Genomic DNA, 21,490 nt, shown 5'->3' with positions numbered 1-21,490 from the left:
GGGACGTATATAAGAAATAACTAACGGGCCTCGAAAACACGAACAGTACGTTTCGAAGTTTATTCTCTTCGAACCGTCGATAAATTTTCCCGCCGCTAAAACGCGGAAAGACGCAAGTACAACGAAAATTGGGACGTCACCCTGATGTCGTCAGTGCTGCGCTTGGAACATGAAATTCAAAGCAGTAGGTACGGCTTTCAATGGTTCCCATAATATTGAACTCTTTTTTGCCGAAAAATGCCTGTGGACTTTTAAAGACTGCCTTACCTTCCTACAGAAATTAATTGCTTCTATTCAGCATGCCTTCAAGGGAGGAATGGCTATTGGAACTTAAACAGAACAACGTTAAGGCTAGCTCTCGGGAAGTTTTAGAGAAGTATCGACAACTCATCATGGCAGGAAGTTTGTAATCGACAGGCTTACGACCAGTGCAAGGTATTTCGTGCCGTAAGTTACCCTTACCTACCCGCTCGCTGTGAATGTGTGTACCTTAAGTCCATGGAGGCAATAATGCTGGCAAAGTTTACGCTGCCGTTATCGCCGAGGCCCCACAAGCGAAGAGATTCCAGCGAGGCGATCGACGCACTTTCCGGAGTGACTGGGTTGTTGGCCATCCGCTTCATGCAGCTGGTGTACAGCTGGTTCAGCAACACGCTCGCATGGCTTCTCAGGGTGCCCTGCGAGAAGGGACATTCCGTTGTGGCCGTGCCCCAGGGATAACCAAGCACTGCAATAACGTTAGACGTTGGGACGGTTTGTATGTGACAACTTGAGGCCGTGCGAAAATCTCAGTAATGAAAATCGTGGTCTTGGCAGAAAGTGCGAAGCTGTGACAGAGACATATGGCGAACGAAGTAATATTCGATCTAAGTTTAATTATAGCGGAATTTCGAGCATCGTGACAGAAGCATACCTGTGGCACAAATCTCGTCGGCTATGCAAGCCAAGCCTGTGCACCGTTTTGTGATTGTTGTGCAACTGCAGTTCAGCGTACTTGCACCTTGCAGGCTTAGTTTTTTTTTATTTTTTTATCCTTATTGGTCTCTTACACTCTTTGGTTTTCAATCATCTGTGCAGTATTCATTTTTGTTCTAAACACAGAAGCAATTTAACGTCATTTGGGAATGATGTGCCTTCGTGAAGGAACGTCAACATATGGTGCGGCGTCTATGCCACGCTCACTTCGTGGCCGCACTTCAGCTGTTGGCGGATTCTACAGCAGTAACAACTGCAAGGCGTGGAAGCCTCCAAAAGTACACGAGATAAAGTGCTTGCGTGCAATTTCGTCATAATTTCATCTAATGTTCCCCTCAGTATGGCGACTTGTGATCCTTCTCACTTTATTCAGGGTTCTCGTCAAAACTTAAACGGGAGAAGGCGACACTTCGCAAGCTCAGGTCATATATATATTCAAGTCTCGCACTCTTTCAAGCTTGAGTGTGCAGCCTTTAGCAAAAGATCAGTCCTACTGCTATGGAAGAGATGTTGGTTGAAGACTCCGCCATTTGGGTACGCTGCGTTGTGGAAGTCAGGCTTTTCAAAGTGAGTGCATTCGTGCCTTAAAGTTTTTTGAGCATTAGAGATTTCCAAGGCTGGGAGCCCCAACCATGCCCCGCACCCACTGGCCCATAAACTAACAGATGAAGTAGAAGGCCCTAGATTTCGTATAAAGTTTACGTCGCGGTGGATCTGCAACCAAAGTATACGTTTGAGCTGCCAAATAAGTCAGCTTTCTATGCTACAACGATCCAAAGTAGATTAGTTCGATGAAGAGTGCCGACAATTTGGGAAATGTAGCAATGCGCGGCTGTAGACTTTGACAGCACTGGGGATCTCATGGCGTGCGTTGTACATAAGCTACACTCAGCTTTTGTCATAAGCGCAAATTGTTAGAAAGCTGCACAACACGCGCTTTCATCGCACACAAGCAAAGCATTTATCGAAAGTTCCGAATACACTGCGCATGTGAGACCGCCTGTAGCCGAATGCTGGCTCCCTGGCCACTCCAAAGTCTTTTTACCTCCAGAGTCTCGCTGAAAAAGAAAGAATTTGCGCTAATGAATAGGCTAGGCTTCTGCAATAGGCTTATGAAATCCAGATGTACTATTCATTATCAGCGCCCCAACGTTCGGTGGCCAATATTCACGCTGACGAAGTGCTTTCAAACTTTTGACACGGACTGTGAGCCCCAGTTTCAGGCGTAGTAATAGTAATGAGCTGCTTATTAAATTAAATAAAAAATAAAGGAAATGATAGTGCCGACTGCACTGCAACTGTGTTGATCGGAAACAGCGGAAAGGAGCAGGGTATAAGAAAAGTAAAGACAATGGCGCTGACTACTAACCAAAATTTTATTCTTTCAAATGGCATATAGAATGCACCACTTTGCACCAAAAACAAAACACTCGGAAAGGAAGCACGTGTGGAAGTGATATGGAACAAAGTCACTTCCACACGGATCGTATCTGCTTCAGAATAAGTGGACGGAAAGCATGGCATGCATAAAGTCAACATCTGATTGATTGGCAGTGCCATTGTGTGTCCATTTCGTATACGTCCTGTTCCTTGGCGCTGTTTCTGCTCAAGACACGAGTCAACCAGCCCAAATGCGTACGCTTCTGCAATTGCCTAGCGCAAATCGCAAATATAGCTAGTCGTACAGCAAATTATATATATATATATATATATATGCGTCTATGCCACGCTCACTTCGTGGCCGCACTTCAGCTGTTGGCGGATTCTACAGCAGTAACAACTGCAAGGCGTGGAAGCCTCCAAAAGTACACGAGATAAAGTGCTTGCGTGCAATTTCGTCATAATTTCATCTAATGTTCCCCTCAGTATGGCGACTTGTGATCCTTCTCACTTTATTCAGGGTTCTCGTCAAAACTTAAACGGGAGAAGGCGACACTTCGCAAGCTCAGTTCATATATATATTCAAGTCTCGCACTCTTTCAAGCTTGAGTGTGCAGCCTTTAGCAAAAGATCAGTCCTACTGCTATGGAAGAGATGTTGGTTGAAGACTCCGCCATTTGGGTACGCTGCGTTGTGGAAGTCAGGCTTTTCAAAGTGAGTGCATTCGTGCCTTAAAGTTTTTTGAGCATTAGAGATTTCCAAGGCTGGGAGCCCCAACCATGCCCCGCACCCACTGGCCCATAAACTAACAGATGAAGTAGAAGGCCCTAGATTTCGTATAAAGTTTACGTCGCGGTGGATCTGCAACCAAAGTATACGTTTGATATATATATATATATATATATATATATATATATATATATATATATATATATATATATAGCAACCGTGCCTGCAACGTCGGGTTGACGACGGCCTTGAGGAACTCGTGCCGGCGCACGTCGTGGCTGACCAGCAGCTGGCGGTCGGAGCACGCGTAGTGGCTGAAGTCGTCGCACGGGTCCAGGCTCGCGTTGCCGATGATGGCCAGCTCGTGCACCGTGGCAGAGGCGCAGTTGGGGCCGCTGCGGTTGGTGCGCACCGGGGGCCAGGCGGGAGCCACGAACGCCGCCAGCAACCAGAGCGCCAGCGGCGCGACGAGCACCAGCAGCACGGCGCACACCATCACGGCCGCCCGGTCCAGGGGCCGCTGAATTCCCGCGGACTTGGGGGCGTCCACCATGGCGCATCTTCCCGTTCTTCCTCCTCCTCCTCTTCTTCTTCGTCTGCGCCAAAGACACGCAATCGCTCTAAATCTGATGATGATGGTAGTGGTGGGGGTAGTGATGGCTGCATGGGCAGTGGAATCTGCCCACTTGGAGGGATTAGCCAACGTGGCACTCTCTAAATAATAGAGAATTTTAGCGCGTCCGGTATTCCGGCAAGCGCGGGCGGTTTGCCAGATGACCGGGGCCGTAAACGTGAGCGGTCAGATTGGTGGCGCCTGCTGGTGGTGCTAAGCTCAACCACCTAAAGACAGAGCCAATTACTATATTCTTCTTAGCTGGGGTGTAAATTTTTGACAGCGGTGTAATTGTGAACACAAGTACACCGCTACCGAAAATTTGCACCTGAGGCGAAGCAGTATAAAGGAGGTTACTGCAATTTTAGCTCTGTGTTTGTCTGGTTGAGCTCTGCAACACCAGGAGGCTGCACCGCTCCGGCCGCTTACGTTTACGCCCCCGACCATCCGGCAATACGCCCAAATCGCCCCCGTTTGCAGGACTAGCGAACAGGCTAAACGTCTCCATTGTTCTACTTCGTCCACTACTACACCGATCTGACCACAGCGCCACTCTTCAACTGACGAATGCGCTACGCTTCTCGAGAATTGCCGCAAAGTGTCACTGAAGCGCAGTGGCCACTTAAGTTGGGGGCGGCGCTCGCAAATGTCCTGATTAAAATGAGGATGCAAAATTGTCACAAAATAAAGATAATGATAATAAATATTACACGTAAAAGGGTAAACATATATTCTGCTTCGGCAGTCAGCCTAATAAACAATAAAAAATATCTAAGAAATAGAGCAAGGAACGAAGAAACAAATCCGCAATAATATGTCAAAGTGCAGATGACGGCTCCATACGTTCACAAATGATTTTGTTCTCGTGATTGACGTAGAAGCCGCATCGTATCATTTATTTCCAAAATTGGAAGGTAATTGGTTTACGGCACATTTGGTCACTTTCTATATAGATGCGAGGTTCTGTTTTTAATACTGTTCCCGCTTTACATGCGATGGTAAGTTATGCTGCGGGTTTTTGCTGGAACGTGAACCTTTTGTGCGTCGTATGTTCCTCCGAGATACTTACCTGAAACCTTTTTTTTAGTGTCATTGGTCTAATTATCGAAAACAGGTGGAAAACGGCGCAAATGTGTACAGCAGCATTTCGCCTGCAATGGTTGTCAATGGCGGAGTACATGCTACATAGCGCTACTACACACTGCCGCAGCGATTGTAAATGTATGACCTCTGTACCACATGCGTCAACTGCAGCCACTGACAATTCAACCGCCAAAGACATTGCGCCTTTCACGGTGCAGCAACTGTGGGTTTCACCACGCAAAAAATTTCAACTCGAAGAAAAGAACAAATGAAAACGTCCCTAACTAAACGGCAGCAAGATAAGATGAAATCAGAATATATAACCCAAAGCTAATCCAAACGGCTGGGTCCAAAGAGGAAGGCGTAGCTAATTAGTGCCATAGAGCAAGTGATTAAACCAAAGAAAATTCTGAAAGAGAGACGTGAAATTAGGATGAACCTTATTGACAAGGGCAAATGATAAGGCGAGTTTGTACAGACCAGTTATGGTAACGTCGGGGAAACGTAGAAATGAAATGCAAGCCATAAAATTGGAACTGCTGAAGTGGCTGTAGAAAAATAGTTTCTGGCTAGAGATGCTGGGAGGGCAATATTTTTGTTTTGAGTGCATAGATACTTCAGTAGCTAAGAACAGACCTTTGTGCATAGCATTTCTAGATAAGAAGAGAGCTTGAAACAACGTAAGCAGGGAATTTCTGTGGGAAATTTCCAAGCACGAGAGCATATATGACAATTTTGCGGAGCTGCAAAGGGCGTATATATGGGCAACGGAGTTTAAGCCAGTTGGAAATTTAAGAAATTCACATAATAAAAGAAAATTCACCGAGGACTGAAACAAGGATTCATCTCTTTCCATTGTTGTTCACGCTCTATATCAGGGCGTAGAAAGACGACTGAAAAACAGTGAATTGGGTTGTGACTTATCTTACATTCGTAATGGGCAAAGGGCGTAACAGAAGGTCACGGGGCTGATGTATTCGGAAGACATAGTTCAACTAGCTTACGATGCAAGCAATTTGCAGAGACTTGCGTATATAAGTGGCAGTTCACCTACAATTATTTTGTTCACTATAGGCTTGTATACTGACAATTGTTTTCGTTTATTTAATTTTTCTATGTTGTATTTTTCGCGATTGTGTTTGTTTCTTGTACTTAGCTTGCTCATCTTTCATGCGTCTCTCCAATGTTATTATTAACCGAGGGTCCCGTTGCGGTCTTTGACCTTGAAAACCTCATCTGTATATTGCATCTTACCCATTCATTGTATTTAAAGAATAATAAACTGAAACTGAGACTGAATCTAGGTCTTAGGTTTAGCACAGATAAATCGGGAACTGTTAGCTGTAATGGCTTGACGAGTAACTACGTGGTATCCAATCAACAGGAAACCATGCCAATTGTCGAGCAATGCAAATACCCTGGTGTACACATAAACGAAGGAAAGACCTAAAGCTTCCACGACGATAGTTCGAGGAGGAAGTAGATGTGGAATGCAGCAATAATGAAATATGGAGATGTTTGGGTCTACAATAAATATGAGGAAATGCAAGGCATCTGGAAAGGAGTAATGGTGCCACTCCTAGTTGTTCGCAAATGTCATTCTGGGATTAAAATAAAAAATCTTGTTCATGTTGGAAGCTAACCAAAAGTGACCGGGTCAATTGGCGTAGGAGACTCCCAGTAAAACAACAAGTAAAGCCGTGCACGATCACATGCGTTGCACCTCGTTTAAGGTGAAGAAGCATTGTGCAAAACTATTTTGAAGAAAGCCAAGGAACATTGCTTATAAGAAATGGGCGGCTAATGTTCACAAACATTGGTACCTCAATCGTTTGGACACGCAATGAATGAAGAGGTCAGGAAAATTGGAAACCAAGTACGGGGTAATTGAAAGTACAAATACACTACCTGAAGTCATCAAACAGAAAGTGAGAGCAACAAGGAGGGTATACTGGATGCAAAGGAATGCAAACAAAAAATGACATGGACGTCTACAATTGCGACAAAGCATTATATTGGCAGAAAATCAGTACAATAACCCAATGGACAGTGCCTTGCTATTCGAGACTCGAGCTAGCGGCTTGAGGAGAAGAACATATACTGGATAAAACATGCGCCACAGTGTGGCGCATGTTTTATCCACTACAAGAAGCGACTACAGTGCGAAAGTTCCGGAAAGGTCTCTAGCTTCATTCTGAGGAAGGTGACTGCATACTATTGGGGTTTCCTTCGCCTATAATTCTCTCCCTTGGCATATCTTTGTTAGCGATAGCGATCAGTCGACATTTGCAACTTGATCCGCACCAAACAAAAGCTACCATGGGGGGGAAATATCGGAAGTGTCTATCGCTTCGTTCTGATGACATCAGTCTTCGTTATTGAAATCTTTTCTTATATCTCGCTGGAAACAGCGCCCACACATACTATAACATTCCAAGTACAAGTTCGTGTCATATACTTTATAATGAATAAATCCCGCCTGCTTCTTGGCCAATATTCCCCAGAGAGCAAGTGCTATTATTGAGGCGACGAAAAAAAACTTTTTTTTTATGCGTGGTGATAAGGTTCTAGTGATCGCTGTTGTTATTTTTTCCTCCTACCGGCAGCTTATTAACTTCTACCTCCTTGGTTGTCGGATGTTATTGTCGGAGGGCGGCCACTCCACCGAAATTGTGGTAATTCACTCTGTTTCCTGAGCTGGTTTATGTCCGAAGGACAACATATAAGGAGGACGACAAGAACGAATGATGACGGCGAGCTTAGCAGTGCTGCCCTTCGTGCGCAAAGTAGGGCATCGAACTGAACGACGTAGCACCAATTAGGTCAAGAGCCTTATTTAACTGTAAATGCGTGTGATTTGGAGCAGTTGATTTTACAGGTACGGCCGTCCTCTGAATGAGCAGTGGTACACTATCGTACTTCCCGGTGATCTTCTCACAAAGCATCCGAGAGGATTGCTTCACTTGAATGTGAACGCGGCTTTTCTTGTGCGAGAGAGAGAGAGAGGCGTTGGAGAAAAAGTCAACACGTCTTAGTTTCGAAGGGCACGAGCATCATTTTTTTTATTGTCGGTGATCACGTCATCCACACATCACACTTCAGTCAGCGGTTGAAGATCCTAGCCGTAGAATCCGTGGCCGTAGCCTCCGTATCCACCGTATCCGCCGTATCCGCCGTAGCCGCGGCCGTATCCTCCGTAGCCACCATAGCCTCCGTAGCCGTAGTGCGCCCTCTGATTATCGTAATGGTGCGTGATACCATGGCTGTAGCCTCCATGTCCGTGACCGTAGCCCCCGTAGTAGCCAGCGCTTGCCGTGGCAGCGACAACCAGGATGACGAACATGCACAACTGAAGAGGGAGTTACTGTAACGTTAATTCAATAAATCTAGAAGTACCGCAGGCAGCCGCTCTGGTCAAATAAAAGACATTAGCGTTTTATTATGGCATTAGTAAATGAGTTATTTGAATAGTTGAAGGAGAAACATAGTGGGCGTTAAAATACCTTCCTGAAGTAGCAACAAGCACGAGCCGTTTTGTTTAGCAGTAATGTCACAGTGACCCTCACGTTATCAATGATAAAGAGAAAGAAAAGATTCTAGAATTCTGTAGCAGTAGACTTTCACCAGTAATTCTGGCTAGTGAATTCGCTGCCTTGTACGTCTTCTTTGTTGGCAGGAAAATAGGCAGAATTTTTTTTTATTTCCAGCCAAGTTCAGCATCACCTACGTACAACGAAAAGTGGCATTCGATCACCTGCCACTAGTTTCGCCTAAAATACCTCGCTGGCACCAAAAAATCTCAGGATTTATTACTTACAGATGAGCACCCGAAGAAAACAACTTTTAGTCGCGATAACAGGGTTACAAAGTAAGCAGTAAGTCCTTTCCCGCCTCACTGCGCGAGTCGTCATGTTCAGCCGTATTCTGAACAGTGACGAACTTTCCTGAAAGCAGGCATTCGGGCGGAGCGGTTGCCGGCATGACTTTAAATTCTAGATCCGCCTGCAGCCAATGACAACAACAACATCATCATCATCATTATTGTTATCCTCCTCCACAGCCGGATCATCTAGTTTATTAAATATATATGGTTTATATGGTTCTGCGTTTGTGCAGGCTACATCTCTAGGCTCTATTGTACCTGAAGCTTCAGATATTATTTACATAATGCAAATGAAATCAACCAAGACAATAACTTAGGTAACTGGTGCACCAATTTGTTAGCGAGCATTCTGCGGTGCTTTAGTGAACTCGGTACGCTTTAGGCTATAACAAAAGAATCCAGCCATTGCGCTTATCTCCCATTGAAGGGCCTTGCCAGCTTCGGGCATTTTCTTTAAAATAGCATGTACTTGTCGTTTAGTATGAACGTTAAACAATAAATTATGCATATCTCTTCACCCATTTTGTCTAACATCGATAGACGTTATGACAGCCTTCTCGAGTAAAGCAGAAATGCACTTTGCAGGCGCTATTCCATCACTTGCATTCCTTGAACGCAGCAACTAATATTCTCTATATGAGTACAATAGATAAAAAATAGGAGGTGTGTGTGTGTGTGTGTGTGTGTGTGTGTGTGTGTGTGTGTGTGTGTGTGTGTGTGTGTGTGTGTGTGTGTGTGGGTGTGTGTGTGTGTGTGTGTGTGTGTGTGTGTGTGTGTGCGTGTGTGTGCGTGTGTGTGTGTGTGTGTGTGTTGTCACCTTAACGCAGTTTGGAAAATAATCGCCATGTTCTAGATTTCTCAAACTTTTTTCTGTAGTTACTTGAGTGCTAATCTTTCTATCTCCGAGTCGGTGCCAGTTAGTCCTCTAGGCACGCACAATTGGAGAGAACTTTGAAGCTAGCGCCAGCATTAGGACAAGCGCCGTTATATTTGCGGTAAAATGCGATTTTGTTTCCCTTGGATTCTTTTTAAAACAGAATGTCTAAGCAGGGCCAGGCAAATTGAGCTGCAAGGTGAATGCAGTTCGTCGTATTCTTTCGGAACGCATATCGGGAAACTTGTGCACGCCCAGAAACTATGGGGACATGCCTTGAGAACTTTGCGATAACTCGTAATTTACAATGAGGTGAATAATTACACACAAATTTTATTATTATTTAGTTGATCATAGAGCACATCTCGCGAATACCTTATCATGTTATTAAAGTTGGGGTTCAACATTGCAGGACGACTTCATTTTGTATTCCTGTCTGCGACATATATAAATATAACGAGCAGTATTACAGTTGCGCACACTAGACACCATTCAAAATCGTTACGCATTTATGATTGCATTAGTTATTATTGTATGATAGAGAAACTACTTTTTCTAGCTTTTACTATTTTGTTATTACATAGCTAGGCATTGTATAGTTATTAAGCTTGCCTACGCTTTTATGGTGATGTTTGTGTTCTCTTTAGAATAATTTAATTGAAATGTTGCGATATTTTGGTTCACAGTTTAAACATATTTTGTGTCAACACTCCCCTCTATAATGTCTTTTAATTTTTATGGTACTTTAAATGAATAAAGAAATTATCCATTTCGATTTCTTGGGCAAATAATATCCATTTCTAACAGTAAACCCTGTCAAGGAGTAGAATTTCAATATCCGCAAGAGACAATTAAATTAAATTCAACCGAAATTATAACTATAGAAACGCCTGTTATATATAAATGGTTATTGCTCGTGTGAGGGTACTGCATGCTTTTAATAGTAATAACGATAAATTGTAACAAACACGCATGAGTAAAGCAGTCTATAAAGCTATAGGCCCGGGAAAAAAGGTCAAAACATAAAATAGCTGAGATACGAATCCATTGGACCTGCCATTTTTTTCCTGCCAGACTCTACGCCTGCTTGCGATAAGTGATGTCTTTTCTGAAGAGTTCAATAACGCCCTCACACACTCATTCAAGGGACACAAAAAAAAATGCATCGCCTCAGTCCACACCGGCGCTGTTGTACGTCGCAAGGCCCAACTACAGTAACCCCTGACATCCCCACAGCTTCAACTGCCGCCGAAATATCCGTCCGTATCTCCCAGCAGCGTGATTGTCATATCCAACTCCAGGGGCACAGTTCAATAACGTGCCCGTCCACTGTCTGGACCGCCAGCAGCGAATACTCACGAGAGCCTTCATAGTGAGCTGCTGGGGTGTTGTGGCGAGCACTGCTCTTGCGACTGGCTGGTCGTCGGGCTTATATATACCGCCTCCGACAAACAAGTCATTCCAGTGACGGATTAAAGGTCAACCGGGGGCGGCTATAGCGTGGATACACCTGGATGCCGAGCGCGTTCTACTTTCAAACGTTTCCAGTAGCGGAGCACTGGCCAGCGAAACAGTTCGTTTAACACGCTTTGCCGCCCTCTGAAAACGACAAAAAGAGAGGGAGAGAGATAGAAGCTAGGCTTGTTGGGAGGGGACAGCCGGTGGGCCTTAAAAGTAACACCTTTGTTAGTAGTCGAAGCAACAGCCATTCATTAAAATCTCGCAGCTGTAAATGCGAAAAACTATCAAAACATTAGCCTTAACAGCATCGACAACTTCAAAGTCCCGATTCCTTCAAAAGTAAGTATAACAATAAAAGTTTTGCCTACGTCGTAACGTCATGACGGGAGGCATCGAACAATGTTTAAAGGACTTGTTCGACAAGCACTTATGTCCTCGAATTAAAGTATATTTCTGAGAATCAGGAAAATTTGCATGTTACAGAGCACTTCGTGTGCGCAGGGAAATAGTATGTCATAGACACTTGCGTAGCACTTATGCGAAGATACCTGTTACTGATGACTGGCAACGGTGAAAGATATTAAACATCACGGAGATAACAAAGCGCGTATTTGTTGGCTGCCCTGATTGAACAAGCAACGATGTAAGGTTGCGAAAAGAACTCTACGTGCAAAACGCGCGTCTTCACACTGGAAGTTCCGGACAGACTCAAGAGAAGTAGTTTAATGATTGGAAAATGTGGAGAGGTCGGCCGGAAAATGGAGCATCTGGCCTGCTACTCCACGTGAGGGGACGGGAAGAGGGGAAGAAAAAGGGTCACAATGAGGGATGATAATGGGAGGAACGAGGTGAAGGACACATTGCATAAATGTTATCACAAGCGTGAGTCCAGGCCCGTGTCGCCTAAGAAACGTGAAAGAGCACGCATTGTCTCTATCGTCCGCCAGCTCAATTAGTACAAAATTACTTGCTTGGAAAGAAAGCGCCAAGGGCCTATTTTGGATATCATCAATTATCAGAACACTTATGGCATGAAAATTAAAAATGCTATGCCGATAACACATGAACAAGCCGCATAGAATACAGAGACGCGCGTAACACGCAAGATAAGCCGGTGATTTCTGACTCACCAGACCAATCCTGTGCACCACCCTTGCACTACTTTCCGGTGTTTCAAACCATGCCAAGACGAATAGAAACAAATGCAATAGTATGCAGATAATTTAGATTGCCCTATGTATTCTCTGTTTCCTTAATATAGATCGCACATTCTTTGGTAAACAATTTCACAGACACGCAATCGTCATGTCATTCACTTGTTCTCATGGAGCAAATTTGTCGCTAACCTAACGAGGGCTGCTGAATCAAATGACTCAAGCACGCTCTTTATGAATTTTTATGCAACAATAGCGGCGGTGCGAACACGTAAAAAATTGTAAAATTCATATAGAGTTCAACTTAGCAGCAAACTACATAAATTGACAGATATTAACGTTTGCTAAATATTACTCCAAATTATGCACCATTGGCGTCATCAATCTTAGGAGATGTCCTGTTTTTCAAGGTAGTTGTTTTTCTTCTCTTTTCGCCTTTTTTTTTTTTAGCGCTGGCAAGTTTAGTGCCTCTTCTGATGGCAGTTGTCCGCTAAATGACCCTTCCTCTTCTGTGTGATTGTTTTTGTGACTGCAAATTAAGTAAATAAATAAGTGCGCTGTGTAGGCAAATGAGGGCACCTACATTCCAGGTAAGAGAAATGGCCTATTCCTACTTTCATTCTCAGGTTAGGCCCTCCAGCTTTCTCCCTTAGCCATTCAAGGCGCATCTGAAAAAAAAAAGATCCGTTAAAACCTTGTTTCCTTATAAATGGTGAAATCAACAAATTGATTGAGTGATCGATCATTTATTTATGCGGTAATGAATTAATTAATTCCTTCGCTGACTTAATTGTCCTAAGCTCCAGGTGTATGGGCTGCGAGATCCTGTTATATAGGAGGGCTATGGAATTATTTTTACCCCTGGGGGTTCCTTATCATGCAGCCGATGACCGGTATACGAGCATTTTTCTTATATTATATTGTTACCACCTGAGTGAAGCCACCGTGTCTAGGATTTGAACACATGACCTCGTCCTTAGCCACAGCCACTAAGAAAATAATGAGGTGCTGCTGTAAAGTAACATATGTTAGCCCGAACGTTTCGTTGAGGTTGCATCGGTCTCTGTGACTGAATCTGCCGATATATATCTCGCGACAATTGTGAGCGAAATTCCGGTGTCTGCGCTTTAAGAGATGTGATGTTCCGGTTTGGTGACTGTGGATGTCGCGGATTCTATCAATGGAATCGGCAGACCGTGGAGGTGACACTTCCGCACGCGTGAAGAAACTTATGCGATCAACATAAGTCCGATGACGTACGCTGCTTTGCTACTGAATGTTCAGCTACGAGCCATTGTTGTAGCACTTTGGCGGAAATACAAATAAATTATTTTAAGCACAGTCGCTTTCTTAGTGTTGCATATAAGAGTGCTTGCTGGCTCGTGAGATCGTTTGTTGATGGTGCAATTCACGCGGGAAACGCTTTACCTTCCAGGGGGCACGCAATGCTCGCCTCCTTATTTCGCATCTCGTCTACATGCTGTAAAACACGTCTGCATTAACTGACAACTGAACACTAAAATAGGCGAACACTACTTTGTTTCGCGTATAATCTTTTTTGCTTTCATAGACGTATACACTTTTACCTCTTCTGGGACTATTCAGCGTTCGCGGAGCTGCGCTGGTATGCGTTGGAGGGCTTGGCCGTCCACACCGATGAAGAATCGATCGCTCCTAGAAACAACGAAGCCGTGAAGATAGCGCTTGTGCCCCAGCGGTACGCCTAGAAGACTGGGGTTCTCCATCATACATGAAGACACTCTTGCTGCCGGAACTCCAGCGCCATCCCTCTGCCTCCATTCTCTAGCCCACCTCCATTTTCCCCAGCGAGGCCGAGCCATCCTCTCCGAAATAAAACGCTCCATTCATTCATTCATTCATTCATTCATTCATTCATTCATTCATTCATTCATTCATTCACTCATTCATTCACTTACAGCCGATCGTGAAGAAAGAATGAAATCATAAGTATTTGACGTTCGAGTAAATGGGGAATAGAACAGTCATACTCACTATGCATCAGGTTTGCCATGCACACGTGATTTTTAAAGCTTTAGGTTGCTGGGCTAATAGCCTCAACTGGATCAAATCATCTATTGAATAAATAATTGTTATAACCTGATGTGATGAAGTTACTTTAATGTTAGTCCTATTTATTATGTAAATTTATAAATTTTGTGTTTATCGGCAGTTTGCGTGGTTTTCCACATATTAAACTTTTTTTTTGCTTTATAGCGTGTACCTTACAATGTTCACAGGAATATTCACGTAGAATATTCACAAGAATTGCCAAATAAGGACATTGTATGCAGTGAACAATGCAGCTTCTCATACCTTTGCGATGGAGCACAGTTCTGGTATAGCAGAGTACTATTTTAATTCATTGGTCATCAATAAATAATCGTCTTGCGTAATACCACCTGCCGGAAGAAAATAGTTCTGTGCCTTCGACGTGCTTTAGGTATCATGCATCCTTTCCATGGACAAAGGCTCCCATGCATGCAAATTTTAGCTTGCGTAGAAAGCCCACTAGTGTTTCGATGGAGAACTATTTTGTTTTCCTAATAATGTATAGCGCTATCAATCACGCAAAAGATTAAGTACCGACCGTGGCGTGATCATAGGTGGCATGCTAGTGGTAGCCAAATTCCGTACGATAAATGCATGGAATGAAATTGTCTTCTGCCCACTTTATTTAATTCATTCAATTTTAGCAGCACGGGCCTCCAAATGTCACCGAACGTTCACAGAAGAAGGAGTATGGCCCCGAGCAGATGCATGGCATGTGGAGCAGCACAGACGTCCTCGGGGAATCAAGAAGTTTCATTCAACGACAGCATTGCCCTAGAACGTCACTTCGACAAATTGATCCATCCGCTAAGGAATATGTCCGTTCAAACACGCGTAGGCGGGGGATAAAAGTAGCTGTTTATTATACGAGTACAACCCCAAATTCATACACAATGTATCTTCGATGAATGGGCTCAACCGTAGAAGCCGTGTCCGTATCCGTGTCCGTATCCGCCGTATCCCCCATAGCCGTGTCCGTATCCTCCGTAGCCGTAGTGCGCCCTCTGGTTGTCATAATGGTGGGTGATAGCATGGCTGTAGCCTCCGTGGCCATAGCCGTGGCCGTAGCCGCCGTAGTAGCCAGCGTGCGTCGCGGCAACGGCAATCAGTGCGAGGAGGGTGATCAGCTGCAAAAAGACAGCGAAATTTTCTTTCTACCTTGAGCATCGAGTTTAGCTCCACCGACATGCAGCCATGTTAAACTATATATATATATATATATATATATATATATATATATATCGTGGTAGTTTCATTGTACAATCACTGATTGCATTTTATTTTATCTGTTTGAAAAGAAAACACGGCTTGTGTCAGAATATTGAAGCACTGGAGTAGCAGCCCCTACGGTTATTTATTAGTAGGGGCTGTGCAAATATTCGAAACTTTCGATATAGATAACGTATTGAATAATGTCCTATTAGAGCCTGCCTTCAAACCGAACAGTCACTTTTCGTAAATGTGAATAGTTGTCGAATAATTTTCGAGTATTTCAATACGTCAACGGCACTAAAATAAACATAAAATTGAGGCAAAATTGCAATAAATTAACAGCCTGCAGGCATGGTGTAGACATAAAACACGAGAAATTGCGTAGGGCAACAGGTGACGTTACTTAGGTAGCCATAGTTTCCAGGCTGTAGAGCGATCATTCGCACTTTCTGAAGAGCCCTGCGCATGTGCAGAAACTGCTTGTTTGTTCCTACTGATTCATTCGTGCCTTTATAAATAAACGCTTTATTACGTACTACGTAATGACAAAAACTTGCCAACTTTAGGAATATTGAGATGTGAGTATCGCTTTATTTAATTCTGATAACTGTTATCCATGTTATGAAAATATTCGAAAGGTATTCTACATTCTAGTCGATTCGTATTCGATTCTGTATAAAAAATCACTACTCGAACGCCCCTATTATTTAGTACTCATCATCCAGCCTCTTTCGACAGTGCGGAGGCTATAAGGATATACCCGCAAATGGGTCATGATATCATCACAACGTCATTTCCTCTGCCAACATCCAGCGCCATCTTTCGAGATTGAACGAGCTGTATCCAGTGCAAGAATTTCAAATCCAATCCACTGCGTCAATCCACTGTGTCAATCCGATGCGGTGCACAACAGCAAACACTCACGACAGTCTTCATTGCAAACTGCTGCGGAGTTGCTGTGATCAGTGCTTTTCGAGAGGTGGGCGCGACGCTTATATACGAGCTGCTCCAAGCGAGTTATTCTAGTGAAGAATTGGAGGCAACCTTGGAGGTAACGTATCATGTTCCTGGCCTCCGGGCACGTTCCACTTTCCGAAGACGTCAGTTAGCTGAGCGCTATGAGCGGCGAAACGGTTCGCTTGGCACGCCTTTGTGCCACTGCGAAAACGGCTACGAAGCAATCAAAACTATTCTTGTTCGAGCAACTCGCAGGTATCGAAAGCGTCAGCAACTGCTGGGTCTCTGATGCAAGCCGGACACCCAAGGTGTCTTTAATTGTGATCTATGATGCGAGTCGCAAAACTTGTAATAATAGAGTGTACAATGTCATCGTTATATGCAAGAAATAGATAGCATTACGGAGAAGCCGTAAGTGCGTCGATGCCTGTTGACAAGACAATGGTTCCCGGTAGACGCTCGAGACATTTGCTTCATGTCAAAACTTCTGGTGGTTAGGGATTATGAAAAAATTGCGTATCATGAAACAACATTACGGCTGCAATACGGGGCGCATTTTTCGGATGTCCATGAACCTGACAACGATGCGCATGATTTGGTTTGGTATTGAGGTAAAGGAGCGGGGGGGGGGGGGGGGGGGTTAAGGAGCATGAAAAATCGACTCCGTCCGAAATGTACATCAAGAGCTTTAAAGAAAGCACAGCCTGCATTTCATCGAAAATGGCAAACTCTGAGGTAGGAGAGAGAGCGATCGTCTTGGACGTGTACATTTGCTCAAGATCTTGCACGAAGGTGACCGCGTATGGTTGTGATAAACAGGTAAAGTACGAAGCAAGACTGCTGTAAAGTGTAAAAACGTAGAACTCATGTTTTAAGACCGTGTTCGCGGCACACTTGGGGCTTTTCCACTTGGAGTTGAAACTGCGAGATACATGGCGTATGTATTCCCGTAAATCCTTATACTACGTATTCCATAGCCCAGCATCCAGCTTTACTTAAAAGTGTTTTATTGTTATCATCCAACATATCTGAATTCATAGCATCATAGACAACTGGGATGTTTACGATTTGCGTCAACGTGGTCGGCGTCCTAAGAAATATTTTTGGCCTGAAGTAAATAGAAAAAATACAGTTAGGAATCATGATAGCATAACTAAGCACTCAAGGAAAGTACGCATAAGGTTCCGGGAGGAATGGAAACGGCGCGAGATTGGCGTCTGCCATCTACGACACATAAACATTTAAAAACGGTAGTTCAAGACGTGTGTATATAGCAGTGCTTCGTGGCAGACATGTAAATAACGGAGTACATCACTGCCATATTTAGACATCCAGGGCATCTACATATTACTGTATAAGGCGCAAAGAATACGTTGGGGAAATCATCTGGGCCCGCATTCACAAAAAAGCACTTACGCTACAGAACCGTTCGTAAGAGCAAATCTCAGCCAATAGTGATGCCGCTCATATAATTGTTAGCGAAAGCTTCTAGTCAATGGCAAACAGCCCTTACAAACGATATGCCTTGTGAATTTGGCCCCAAGTCCATCTGGTGAGAGACAAAGGAACCTCCATGCGTCGTTACGTTTTTAAATGGAATCGGCGGAATAAACACGTGAAGCGGGTACCAAAACGCTAACACTAACTTTATGGGGACATTATCGGTGGGACATCTCTAGCACGCTTCCATGCACCATTACTCAATGCCATAGTTGTTCGCGTTGTAAAAGGGTATAAATCAACAACGCTAATTATACAAGGCTAAATCTTTAAAGTTAACATACTTTTTTTAGTATGTGGACTAGTAAGATGTCATCCCTGGGGGCTAAGCGACTTTCGTGTTATCCTCGTTGATTCAGTTTAGACCTTGGCAAACACATTACTAAAAAAAAGAAAGAAGTCAGGCGGCCAGTGTACAGATATATTGTGCAAGCGTTCGGTGTATGTCACTTAGATGCCAGCTAGGGGACATTTATAGCCGCATATAGATGGCAAGCTCTGACGTCTTTATAGGCGCCATGTTTGTGACCCAACACGATGGCAAGCTGCGTCCTTTCCGTCACGTGCAAGCTATCTATAGCCACTCTTTAAGGGCTTTTTTCGTATGCAAACTGATGGTATGGGATAACTGACGACTCAGGAGGAGTGTTGTGTCACTTTCTTTGTCTTAATCTATGACTTCTACAGGTTACCTGTTTATTGATGCGTCCATAAAGCTGTGCTGCTAGGGGTGTCGATCGAGGAGCGCTTTTTTTTCTATTTTATACATGCCAGTTAACGCAACGCAAGGGCAATGTCTTAGCCTTACTGTTCCTTTTCTTATATTGTTGTATATTGTTGTTATACCCTTTTGTGTCAGTCAATACGCGTGTGGGCATTCGCTATGTTTCCCGGCTACGACGACGATCCCGCGCGCAGTAATGTTCTTTCCCCAATTTTGGGCAAACCCCCCAATTGCTAGGCGGTCCCCCACGATGGGTATGTGCCACTTGTGCAGATGAACAACAACGACGATAAAGAAACCCAGCTGGTCCAGATTAAGCCGATGACGATCATAATGACTTCTCTCATTGGCCAGCTATCCGGCTAATAACGCAGCTGACAAACATTGAACGCAGGCATTTCAGCGCAATTACTCTCAGTCTGCGTAACGCGTAGTAGTTTTCGCTACAGTGCGCATCATCTTGCGTATTCTTATGTTTCTATGCTGCTGTGATTTCGTATGCTCATGAGTTAGAGCTCAATGAATGTATTATGCAGCCAGCGTGCAATAAAATAGGATATTGACACCGCACCTTACGTCTCTGCAAGAACGTTCAAGGCTGCGATCAATTTGAGCTGCCGCATATCCCTTTCACGGACTTGTATTGCTACCCAGTGCTCCCGTATAAAACTGGATTTATGGCGCTCCTCGCAGCCTAATTTAGAAGAGCGGCTTCTTTGCGAACCGCTGGTCTGACTCGGACTGCAACGGTGCGGAGCCAGCTCTTGATGAGAACCAGAGAAAGGGTGACCGAGCCAATGTTCAGCCTCTCGCCAGAGCAGTCGGAGGCCCGGAAGAGGAAACACGTCAGCACTTCTTGTGTTGTAAGCAAGCGAGGCGAGCATGCTCGGAAGCAACCACGCGGCAGCGCCACGCTAACAACGAAAGCTGCAGGAGCCACGTCACCGGAACTGCGCCAGATCTCTGTTGCGTTCCCATGCTCCGGTCTGTATCGCGGCGCTCTCAAAGAACCGACCGAATGTGTTCCGAGGGCTCGAAAACGATGAGTCGAATGCACCAATAGAATATAGTGATTGCTTGACTGTGTATTGACTTCGCAATAATTCCTGCAATGCAGTCTGCACTCTAAAACATAACTGTGACAAAGGAGCCAAGAAAGACTGAATTTCCTTTTTCACTACAGAAAAAATTGCTGGAAGGATAACCTCAGGGATTCCCTGAAAAGCAAATATTTTTCTCTGTTTGGTTTATGCTGAAGAAAAAAAAACTGAGTTTCTTTATTCTAACAGAACTGGTCACTATGGGGTGGGGTGAAAATTTTCTCATAGATACCGCGTGCGAATAGCTTTTTTTTATTGCTATCCTCAATTAACATTTCTGTACGGCTTCGTCGCCCAGTAGGCATACAGTTCTCATATAGGTGAGCCAATCAGTCCTAATTTCTGAAAAAAAAAACATGCTAATCCTCGGCAGAACAGTCACACCGCTCAAACGCAGGCTTTATGGGGATTTATGGCGCAAGCGCCAGAAACGATGTGGAATTTGTCGCGTAGTGTCGGCTGTCTTGTCGCTGAGAACATGTTCTGTGTAGAGTGGCTATCGGGTATAGTTGAGTGCTTTTGTTGTGTACAACCGCATAACAGCACCTGACTTTTTTGTACTCCCTGAAAACTGCATTAAGGGAGATAAAAAGTTAGTCCCCTAGAGGAGTCAAGTATGTGACAAACTGTTTTCTCTAAAATGACTGGAAAACATATTAACAGAATGATTTAGTGAAAGTACGCAAATAGTGAGAGACAGAAAAAAGAACAGCAGGGGCATGTCGCTACAACTGCCATATTTCTTTTTTCACAATTTTTTTTTTTTTGCCGTGTGCGTCTGTGTAGGATGAGCTTCAGCACTCAGCCTGAAGTTTTGTCTCGGGGCAGCCTGAACAGCCATATGGCTGAAACTATAGGTCGCCTAAGCTGCAAGGAAACGTGGACACAAATTATTCATTTATTTTAACGTTAAAGCAAATTTTATTTTCGAGTTTTACATGCCAAAACCCCGATCTGATTATGAGGCACTTCTAAGTGGTAGACTCCGAATTATTTTCATTGAGCTGGGGTTCCGTAATGCGCCCCTAAATTTAAGCCCACTAGCGTTCTTGCATTTCGCCTCTATAAGTACGTGGCCACAGTGGTCGGGATCCAACCCACGACCTCGAGCACCACAGCGCCACGACATAGCCACTTGGCATTGGGTGGGCATAGCTTTTACTATTCTTTATCAATATTGATAACGTATTACTAGAAAAAAAAGCGGTTACTGAGAAATATAGAAATAATTCATTTGAATGAAGGCATAGAGGTCGGCCTGAGCTAACGCACTCTAGCCGGCTACTGACAAGCAATGCTTACAACTCAATGTACCGCAAATGGTTCTGATGATGGTTGCGGCAATACCGTAAACAATAAAGTGATTGATGAACCGTAGACAAAAGCTTTGTCCATCGCATCGTTTTTACCGTAACTATAGCCTATTTAGGTGAAACGAGTCAAGTGAAACTCGCTGGTGCGTCCTTCAAGCGGAAGAATTCCCGATGAGCTGGGCAAGACTACCTGCCCGCTGCGCAGGTTTGGTACCAGTTCGCCTAACCTGAGTGAGCTCTCAAAGTAGTCGGCCTAACTTTAACAAGCTGAGTCACAAGGACGCAGCATGGCTCAATTCACGCGGGAAACGCTTTATTTTCAGATGGCATGCAACGCTTGCCTCAGTTTCCAACATCTCGCATCGTATCCTAACAAACCCCAAAACAGAAAAATTTCAGTGCCGAGTACCTCTTCGCTCCGCCTATCATTACTGCGTTTTCGTATAGACACGTACGCTTTTC

The sequence above is a fragment of the Dermacentor variabilis genome, chromosome 11, assembly GCF_050947875.1.
Source record: "Dermacentor variabilis isolate Ectoservices chromosome 11, ASM5094787v1, whole genome shotgun sequence".
NCBI lineage: Eukaryota > Metazoa > Arthropoda > Arachnida > Ixodida > Ixodidae > Dermacentor > Dermacentor variabilis.
This window is presented reverse-complemented; position numbering follows the sequence as displayed.